This window comes from Pseudoliparis swirei, chromosome 10 (genome assembly GCF_029220125.1).
Source record: "Pseudoliparis swirei isolate HS2019 ecotype Mariana Trench chromosome 10, NWPU_hadal_v1, whole genome shotgun sequence".
In the NCBI taxonomy this organism is placed as follows: domain Eukaryota; kingdom Metazoa; phylum Chordata; class Actinopteri; order Perciformes; family Liparidae; genus Pseudoliparis; species Pseudoliparis swirei.
This window is the reverse complement of record NC_079397.1, coordinates 12,171,531-12,182,928: the sequence shown is the minus strand read 5'-3', so window position 1 is coordinate 12,182,928 and position 11,398 is coordinate 12,171,531.

The window sequence follows — 11,398 nt, the reverse complement described above, 5'->3', positions numbered from 1 at the left end:
GAGAAATGTGAATAGAACCATAGTTCAGGCACGTACAGGGAAACAGAATCACAGCACACTGAATTACAGCATCGTGCAACATGCAAGAAGCGTTCACACAGTTGGTGGCGTAACGCCATCGCGAGGCTCCAAACTGATCTCTGAACCCGATAGCGTCTTACCGGGCCACGATCTGACATAAACCAAGCACCACTCCAAAACAAGCAAGTCACTTCACACAGAAGCAGCGTTGAGTCAACCGCATGCACATCTAACATTGCTAGAACACACACATTACGTTTTAGAGTGCAGGAACTCAACACTCAAAGTCACAGCACTTTTTTGTAAAACAACTTACATCCTTCCAGTACTTTAGCTTTTGGTCCAGCGTGACACGCCGTACCACAGTGATAGAATATTGAGGAAAGGTGTTAGTTTTTGCAAGGAGTAAGTCACTAATCCAGGTGAAATAGTTGCCCATTCAAGTATTGTTAAGCATGTTATTGAGCCTGCCTGAAGTTTGGTAGAAATATGATTTCCCCTCTTTTTTGTGTGAATACTTCTATGGCTTTAGTTTCATTAGGCAGGTGCAACCAATGCAAGACAAGTAGTTGAATACATTATAATGTCACACAGGATGTGTGATATGTATAAAAGGGAGACAGAGTTCTTTAGGATTGTGTTTCATAACAAAAAGATATAAAGTGACGTCATGCTGAAACGTGCAAAGAGGAAAACCAGTAAACTGCAGCTCAGTCTGCAGATGCTCTAAAACCCTTTAGTGGTCCATAGAAGCTGTAAAGTTCTTCATTATGCACCACAGTATGAAAAGATTGAGTGTAATGTAGATTAAAGTTCTCCATAGAGAGTGATGCAAGTGTTGGGGAATAGTTGAGAACCAGTTTTGGGAATTTACTATGCTGGTAAATACAGTGAATGTGACAATGATGTGATGGGGACACGACTTACGATCAAGAGGCACCTCCAGTGCTGAGGTCATGTGACTCAAGAGGATCAATAGCACGGCTCCGAAGCCCGGCACCCACTTCCTGCTCCTGTTCATGTCCGTGTGTCGGGATGAGAAGCCCTTTGTCCAGATTCAACAACGCGATCGGGCCGGTCGACAGATTGACGCACTCTGGATCCACACTGCAGAGGAGACGCACACAAAAGAAAGAACAGATTACCACACGGCACTAAAACTGTAGCTACGTTTTGGATTTATTTAGACGACAAAGTCTCAAAATGGGAAATGTATATAAAATCAGTCCATAGGAATGAAAGATTTGGGTACTCTCAGAATATTTAGTCTGAACCACAATGGAAAGTTTACTTTGCAAATTCATCCTCCATAGTCGGGTGTGTAAGTCACCGTCTAGGTGAGGCTGCTGGACGGCCGGCCGTCCTGCCAACGGAAAGACTTTGGCAGGAGAAGTCCAAACAAACTTTACTCCATAGTTGTAACTTAAACAACTTAAGCTGCGACGTCAGCCTTATATTTTACAAATAAGACACAGACTCATATTTTTAGGTATTCTATACATGTGGTCAGACTCATGAGAGACGGCCACGGACGACCAGAACATCTGTGCGTCAGAGATGCCCCGCCGTCCTCCACGTGTTCGCCTGTACACGTACGGCATGTGAGTGCGCTCGGCTGGAAAAAAACGATCACAACTCTCCTGCAGATATAGCTGCACCCGGAGTGGCACGTGCATGCACAGACCCGAATGCATCACTGTCAGTGTGTCATATGTCCCAAGTTACACGTGAGTGCGGGCTCAAAAGCGCAAGCTTCTGTTGCACGGTCCACGAGAACGAGGCACGGCATCGAGCCACACATGGGACACATTGGACACATTGGACCGCGTTGACATTAAAAAGGGCTCTCGTAAACTGCACCGTGGGGGGGGAGCAGAATATTGTGTTGGTTTTTTCCCTTTTTATGTGCTCCGCCTTGCAGTGCCTGAGCAGCTGGCAATGATTTATTCGCAAATTGGTATTATATCACTACTCAAATGGCATCAAGACACCGCTGTGCATATCATGTGGTTGATGAATGTCTGCGTCTTCTCCACAATTGCACATTTTTTTATGTTTTGACAGGCTAGACATTCATTATGAGCGTTGGCCGAAACTAATTTCTCTCCGCTGTGAGCCGGTTGAATCATGGTAGCCAAAGAGGGGACTGTAACTCTGTCAGCAGGCTGAGATGGATGTGGAGGTGGAGCAGTGTGCTGCTGACAGGTAAATGGCTCAGTCCACCCTGAGGTCTTCATTATTCATGACTAGCACACGCATCTTTGCACATAAGCACACACACACACACACACACACACACACACATGTGGATGCACAAGCAGAGCACACACACACACAACAAACACACAGATACACACAGATACACAGGGGGGTTGAAGTCTTCAGAGGCATTTGAAGGTGAAGATATTTAAGCTCGCTGTTAGATTCAGGCCTGGTACGTCTCTACTCTGCTGGAAAGGAATCACGTATGATGACATAGGGTGAGCATGGTAATGAAAACACACACACACACACACACACACACGCACACACAGAGTATAGTGTGTCAGATTATATCTAGCTGAGCTCGGCAGAGTGTGTGAGCCAATACAACCCCAGGACACAGCTAATTACGCCGACACGTCCTATTGGATATAACTCTCACTAGTTAATAGAGAGAGAGAGAGAGAGGCACAATGGTTTGCACTCAATGCATTAAATGCAGGCCATGCATGCTAAATATGCTAATGTCATTGTGGAAAAAGCAATGTGCTATCATGCAAATGTAACAGCCCATCTTCAGATTAATAACAATAATGCTCCATTCGGCTGCAGCAGAGGCATTTCACCTGGCCGGGCTGCCTTTTGTCTAAAGTATTGAGTGATAAAAAGAAGAAGGGGAGATGGATGATGGAGACTGATGAATGTCCAATACTGAGGAAGACATTGAAAACATTACAGAGGATGGGGAGGAATGGGAAAATGAATTGATATCGCCTGAGAGAAGAGTGTGATAGAGAATGTGTGAAAAATATAATGCGGCATCAATTTCTTTATTCGTCTTGGCCTAACCAATTCTGGATTATTTTGATGCCTCTATGAATGATTTGTAAACTTTATATGTATTTTTTGTAAACTATTTATTTATTTATAAATTACCTTTAAAGGTAGTTAAAACATTCCCTTAAAAAATCTCCCAAAAAGGAAATATAACACTGTCTGTTTTTAAGTCTGACCTGTATCACCACTCCACAGGCAGTGAGAGATTATCTGCCTGAGGGTAAAAAAATTTAAATAAAAAAATTAATCAGTGGACAACACAGCTGACTCCCCAAGCTCGGACGCGAACAGCAATCAGACACACACATAACATAAGCTGCCATGTGCAACTGTCAACAGCTGCAATTTCACTGAGTGAAAACTGGCATAAAGTGCTTGGATGTTCCCGTCCATAATTTTTTACGGTCTTGGATTACCATGATCATGAAATATAAAACTGATCTCTTCACCTTTTTATGTGAAGAGGATAAACACGTTTGTACCAGTTGCTATAAAGTGCTTTTTAAGCCTGTCGAGGGAATTTCTCACTAAAAAAAGGCTACATCACCACGCTGTCCAGTGGGATGGAAGACATTTCTCTGTAAGTAATATTCAACAAAGATCCTGAGAAATTCACACATATACAGCTGGATATCCATCCTGAAGATACGTGGGACACAATCATTTCCCATTGTTTATTTCCTCAAGAAAAAAGAAACAAAGATGATGACAAAGAAGACTCACAGAAGGATGAGTGGGATGACTCTTTGGCTAGTGGGCATGTCACCTCTCATCCTCCTCTTTCTCTCTCTTCTCTGACTCAGAGGTCAAAGCCCAGAGGTCAAAGAGTCGCCCTTGAGCTCTGCTCTGTCCACGTCTCAATCTTTGTTTCACTTCCTGTCTTCTTTCCTTCACGTCGTTTTCTATTGTTTTCCCATCCATGCAGTGGTGACTGGTTGTCACACCCAAATGGCTTTATTGAGGTCTCAAGGTTACATTTGCACCTGCGAACAGGAAAGTGTTTCGTGGATCTTTTAAAACGGACATTTTAATGGACGATAATGGCGGCCGTCTACTAGCCCATCCTTCATCTCTGGGTAAACCCTTTTACTCACACCTTCTCCCATTAGATGGCGTCTTTTGTCACTCCTTTTAAGCTCAACAGTGTGAGTGTGCAATGATATACCGGGAGTCTTCATTAATAGATGAGTCGATGTTGCTTGCTCCCATACAGAACGCTACCCTTATATAAGTGCTTCTGGAAATATAATTCAGTGGCGAGGACGAACAGCAGTTACCCTTTTGATTTAATCCGGTCTGTTCCCATTCCCACCACACATCGACTTTCTGTAACCTCGACCGATTCCCTCTGTTGCTCTGCGCATGTGGTCTCAGCTGAGTATTCATCACTTAATAAGAGGCTATATTGAAACTAAATGGCTGGAGATCAAACTGTCAGTGGTTCAAATGATGGCAGTGGCTTACTCTACATATTGGATACGATTGACTTCCTGCCATGAACTTTACCCAAATACTTAATACATCTATCTGTTCACAACATTTAACCAATACTCCTTCTTTAATCTCATGCAATTTAAAAAATTGCATCTTATCATATTGTTAAATTATGGGGAATACTTATGTTAAGCAGATGTTGTGTAACCAAATAGTTGTTCCCCCCCGTTTCCCATCTTTATACTCAGCTAAACTAACCTGCTGGTGGCAGCAGCTTCATGTTTACTGTACAGATATGAGAGTCCTCTTATCCAACTCTCCGCAAGAATGCTAGTAAGCATATCTTATCCCAAAATGTTTGATTATTCCTCTAAAACAACCGGTTGTTCAAACCGAGTTTTAGCAATGCCGCGTATTTTCAATATTGCAACTCCTGCCTTGAACTGCGTTGTCCCTTTGGTGACATGCCGGCGTCATCGAATAACGGTTAAAACCAACTTGTCCATTCAACCATTTGTGTTGAGCTCAGTTTTCTGGACCAAAAAAAAAAGATAGATATCTTCCGTAAACATGAGATGGACTTTAAATACACTACCGTTCAAAAGTTTGGGGTCACTTAGAAATGTCTTTATTTTTCAAAGATTTTATAAAGATAACATTAATCAAAAATACACACTATACATTGTTAATGTGGTAAATGACTATTCTAGGTGGAAACGTCTGGTTTCTAATGAAATATCTCCATAGGTGTATAGAGGCCCATTTCCATCAACTATCACTCCAGTGTTCTAATGGTACATTGTGTTTGCTAATCGCCTTAGAAGACTAATATCTGATTAGAAAACCCTTGTGCAATTATGTTAGCACAGCTATGCTGGTGATATAAGCTATACAACTGGCCTTCCTTTGAGCTTGAAGTTTGAAGAACAAAATTAATACTTCAAATATTAATCATTATTTCTAACCTTGTCAATGTCTTGACTATATTTCCTATTCAATTTTCAATTCATTTGATAAATAAAAGTGAGTTTTCATGGAAGACACGAAATTGTCTGGATGACCCCAAACTTTTGAACGGTAGTGTATATTCGATTATTAATATATAACCAGAGCGAGCAATTCCCAAACTACAAAGGACGACGTGAAGCGTGCTGACACGAACCCAGCAGTGTTTACTGGCTCTCGGTTTGCCGACCCTGAAGCGATGCGCTAAGTTGGTCACTCCGCAGCCTTCAGTCACGCTGAGGCATGACCGTCTCTGACTCGATGGATGAGGGGGAGGCAAACGGGGAGTGGAGTGGAAACAGTCATATGCAGTCACATCCGATTCCAGAGACAACAGACTCTGAGTCAGACTCTGAGTGGATGCTCTCATCTGTAGCTCGGACATGAACACACTCATGCCACAATGACCGTATGTAAAGTCACTTAAATCTAACATAGTCTGAAATCCTCATCCTCATAACACACTAACCACACTAGCCTGAAGTGCAATGGCATCCGTACCGTCTGTCTGCAGGAACCGGGTCACTAGAACAGGAGCTGTGAGCCAAGAGAGTCCCCGCAAACACACGGAGGGACTGCAGCCGACATGTGAAGCCACCGTAACTCCCACTTCATTGCTGACATTTGAGAGAGGAGACTGAGGAGACTTTCGCACTTTTGTTCGGGGAGATATGCATCTGAAAGTTTTCTTTGAGCTTTGAATTGATTCCACAGCAATTCCTCGAAGTAAATGTCTGTCTCTTTAGCGGCTAAACTGATACTATTTTCGCCTGTTACTTGTTAAGTTTAACGGTAGCCTATAGCTTAGTGCTCGCTATTGGAGATTTTGCCTTCTGTTGTTAAAAAAACGACCTGATGGGAGCTGTGAGAGTGAACCGCGAACATAAAGTCGAAGTTAACACAAATAACACACTAGTAAAGCTCCGTGGAGCGCAGCAGAACAGTAGAGTCTAGCGATACTTCGGTGAGCTCATCCCTCCCTCTAACCTCGTTCACATGAAAGTAGGCACGTGATTCAAATATTGACTATAGCAGCTTTAAATGAATGTGATTAATACAATAAAAAACAAGATAAGGCTGGGGCTTGAACACCCCTCTAGTGTGTAAAGTAGGGATGCAAAATTGGATTCGAGACAGAGATGTACAGAGACATAAAAACATGCTGACATGGCAGTCCTTTCTGTAAACACATGAAGAAAGGGTTGACCCTGAGGAGAAAAAAACAACCTGCGATCACTCCTTGTCACTATATCTGTCAATTGGATAACTTTATTGGCCGACTGCACTGTATTTGGTTCCTCGTCTCTCTCTTTCAATCTCCTTCCTTGGCAAACCCGCAGCAAGCGACCAGTGTGCCGTGAACAAAGCTCATTGAAAGGGGAGAAAATGTCCCCACTTCTTTGGGGAAAAGGCTTGACTGGACTTTTTGGTTTAAAAAGGAAAACAAGAGGTAGCGGGGCCTCACTTCTCCGTCTTGATGGATGATCCACTATTCATGCATGTTTTATATCTTTTTACCAATTGAAGTTTTATTTACTGAAGCACATTTGTGCTGCAGACAATAGGTGGATCGTGTTACCTTCCTTACCTTTCAAGGCAAGAAGAAAAATTATATAAGGGATAGGAATAAAGCACTCTGGGTGTTATGAAAAGTGTATTTCTGTTAAAAAAGACACTTGACGCCGGGAGGTTTGGAGTTTATAGTAAATAAAGACAATAACTTCTTGTATCGATGATGTAATGGCTTACTTGCATTACTGGCGTGTGTTTCTTCCCAGTGAAATGCACCAAAAATGTCCCTGGATAAGATTGTGCATCTGATTCCTTTTTACCCATGGGACATAGTGTCTGCTGTCCTGACATTGTTTCTGACAAAAGCACCATAATTACAAACAATAAGCAGTTCAGCTGTTACTCAGAAGCCCTTCCGCCAGGTTTCCGTGTCATTATTGAAAGCGGCAGCGCTTCAGTTGCAGGTTACAACTGTTTAATTCAAGATCGCCTCATGATTTAACTGCTGACTTCATCAGAAGCCGTCCACTACACTGGAAGTTATTTTAAGAGCGGCTTTCCCCGACACTAACACCACTTCTTTGCAGTCTCTTTGTCTCTAGCAGAAGCCAAACTACACACAGCATTACACACGGCCACCTAATCGGGACAAACTATCTCATCTTTTTGCACGTGCACACATACAGACAGAGGGCCTTCCCTTTTTGGGGTCAGTTTTTCTAGCAACATCAGCAGATTCCCCCAGCGCCTGCTTTTCTCTTAAGCTTTGTGAAGTGCTGATGGTCAGCATGCCCCCACCCATCACCGTCCGCAACTCTACAACCCACCCCATGGGGGCCGTTGTCCTTCATGTTGTTACCTTCGCATTGAAAATGCAGAAGGTAATGTTTTGATCGCCGTGTATTTATTTATTTATTTGTATGCGTGTATTGCATGCATAAGTAAAAAAGTATTAAACCGAATCGCATGAAATTTGGTGGGATGATTGGTTATTATCCGGGGACCATTTGATTAGATTTTGGGATCGATCGGGTCAAAGGTCAAGGTCATGAAAAGGTCAACATCTTCTTTTTACCATAGCACGGTCAATTTCTATCCAATTGGCATGCAACTAATGCCAAAATGTTCATAATTCAATGCCCAATCTTGTGATATGCGAAGGTATGCGCTCTACCGAGTGCCCATTCTAGTTTACCACTGGGATAACGCTGAAATGGCAGCGCAAGGCAACGCCTGTGAGAATAAAAACAATATGCCCACAGTTCAAGCGGGTACATACACACATCGAGAGAGGGCATATCATGATAGAAAAGAAAATGCATGAATACATGATGGAAAAGGTTCTCAAACCAATTCTGCTCCGAACACAAGATTCCTATAAACACGGGGCGGTGTCATCTGCAAAAGCGAATGCAAAAATCTTCAATTAAATATAAACTTGGGGTGTGTTATGGTTATGGTGTTGGAATAGTCTCAAAACACAAATGTACATCTATATTTGACTGTTTATGTGCAATAAAAGAGAAGTTTATGTTGCTTGTGTTGTGATAGCACAGGAACAGGCCTGTATCTTGCAGAGAACTAGAGCACTTAAAGTGACATTTATATTTATCTCCGCGCTGTCATCCTGTGTACTTCTATAGATTACAATATGATATAGAACTACACAGGCTGGAGTCTCGGGTAATGGTGACGATCAAAGATTAAGAGCTGAAGATCTGCCGGGCACTCCTACCATAAATAACTCCTGCTGCAGTAAGTTTCCATACAACCCCAGCACTCTTAAAGCCCTGATATGAATAACCTAAGAAGTATCTTACAGTCATTTCCTGCTCCCTGCTTGAAACGTGAGCAGACCTGCCTTCCCATGAACTGCATCTTAATCATTTAGCTCCAGGCACATTCAGGTCACAGATGGATTCTCTCTGAAAAAGTGACACATGGGAAATATACTTCACCTGATAAGGTCACACACCCCTCCTCTCGCCTAATAAAGCATTGCATGCTTTGACACAATTAAGTAACCTATTTGGAAACTGAAGGAAAAAAAAAAAGGATTTGTATTTATCCCAAATATAGGCAATGGACATTCAATTTAAATTTCTGGAAATTGTGGTTTTGTTAAATCAATAGGATTAAACTGGAACTGTTTTGAAAAATGATAATTGCTAAAAAACAAAGCACTGGACCCATCCATGTGTAACTAATCAAACATCATTACTGATAGCTGCCATTACAATTCGCTTCATCTGACATCCAATTATAGTTCTGTGATATTTGGACAATTGCACACATTTTGCCAAGTGTATGGACCGGTTCGTTGGCTGCCTTGGTTAGGTGTTGGGTGCGTGTCCATGTGTGTGTGTATGTGTCTGGGGGGGGGGGGGGGGGGGGGGGTCCGTGTGTTTGTCTAAGGCACAGAGTGTGTGTTTGAGTGGTATGTACAATATTATATGTGTGGAATTAGAATTACAGACAGAATCTGGTGTCTCGTTATTGTATAGCCAAATATAGCCATACACTATTTTTTGGGAAACAGAAATGGGTTTGAGAACCTTTGTTGCATTAATAATTTTTTTTGCAATCATGTCATTTCAAGTTGAATTCTTATAGTCAAGTCTAATTCTTATAATCTTTTTAATTGAAACCAAGCCAGAAACCAGCGGCTGTAATAACATGACAATCTAGCTAGATTTGATATCTTCACAATATATAGCAAGTACAGTATGTTTCAGATTATTTTAGCAGAGATATGTAACACACAACAAATACAATGTGAGTGTGTCAGTGGCCACATGTCTCTGTGCATGTGTGTGCGTGTGTCCTTCAGGGAGAGACTGTTGTATCTTCATGGATAACGTTTACTACACATCTTTTTCCTCATAGAGGCCTGATCAATTTCTGAATACCTTGTTAATTTGCCTCAATACACTACACTGGTATGGGACTTTCAGTATACCGATGTTAGGCTACCATTCTTCGGGCCTGTTGGAGAGATATACATTTAAAAGATGCCAGATACGAGATTGGAGCATTTACATCACGGCTCCTGATTGCCAACAGCGCAAAAGACAGCTAACAACACATTTAACAGTATTTAACGGCGCGGCGCTTTTTCTTTTTACCACAACTGTCTGGACGGCGCTTTCAGCCTTCACTGCATATGAGTGGGGCACACTCACACTCACGTACATGCACAAAAAGCACTGACGTCCGGCCCGGCTCGGTCAACAAAAGCAAGCAGAAACTCGGATAAAAACACACTACGTGCATATAAAAAGCACTGACGTCCGGCCCGGCTCGGTCAACAAAAGCAAGCAGAAACTCGGATAAAAACACACAGTGAGTGAGGGCGACTTCATTTTTTCACTACTCCACCACATCTTTACATCGAAAATAGTGGTTTGCCGCTATATTCACGTTCAGTACGAATAAAAAACCCAAAGTACTACTGATGGAACTTGCGTACAAATGCAAGGCTAGATTGATATGAGGGGCGGAGTGGATCGGGGCTGTGTGTGCAGGAGGACAGGGGAACAGGAGGGGGGACTGATCAACACGTTATGGCAACGCAACTAGCTGGCATGCCTCTATTTGTTGATCGGGATGAGGAGAGAGAGGAAGCTGGAGGAGGGGAGGAGATCCATCATCACAACTTACACTAACTGAATTCAAATCACTTCTCTGTGAAATAAACTGCGATGAGAAAGACTCAAATAAAGAGTGCTGCTCTACAGGGCTTTTCAGGAAACAGTGTGTGTGGTGTGTTATGTAATACTGCGCTGCAGCGCCTGCTCTAGTTACGAAGACAGAGCTCCCGACTGACAAATATGCTGGGGCCCGTTTTTGTGTGTAAGCTTATTGTGTTAAGCAAAACATTTACATTCAATACTCCTCATCAAAATCCATTGTGTGCATCGTTGAGGTCTAATTGTGGACTCGATTTATTTCTCGAAATAGATGAACAATGCAGGAAATTATGCAGTTTTATGTCATTTATGTGTGTGTTCAATAGCATCTGTGCGCGCTCTCTGTTTGTGTGTTGTCAGCGTTATATTTTACACAGACATTTAAATACAGTCCTCGTCCTGTGTTTAAATGCTTTTCACTTCCTTCGCAAGTAATTCTTTTGCATCTGAATAAATGTACTTGTACGGTTATATAATCAGCCACGAGGCAAGTAAACCAGGCTAAAACCTAAACGACAAGCGACAGCAAAATGGAGTAAACTAATATAATTGTTGTCTGTGATTCATTTCTCACCTCCTTGACCGTGAATATTTAACATACCCATCGGCTGGATTTTTCTTTTCCTGCGGACTGACACTGTGCAAGGCCCCGACTGATCATCGGATTAAGAGGAAGGCGAATTTCAGGCGACGCATTG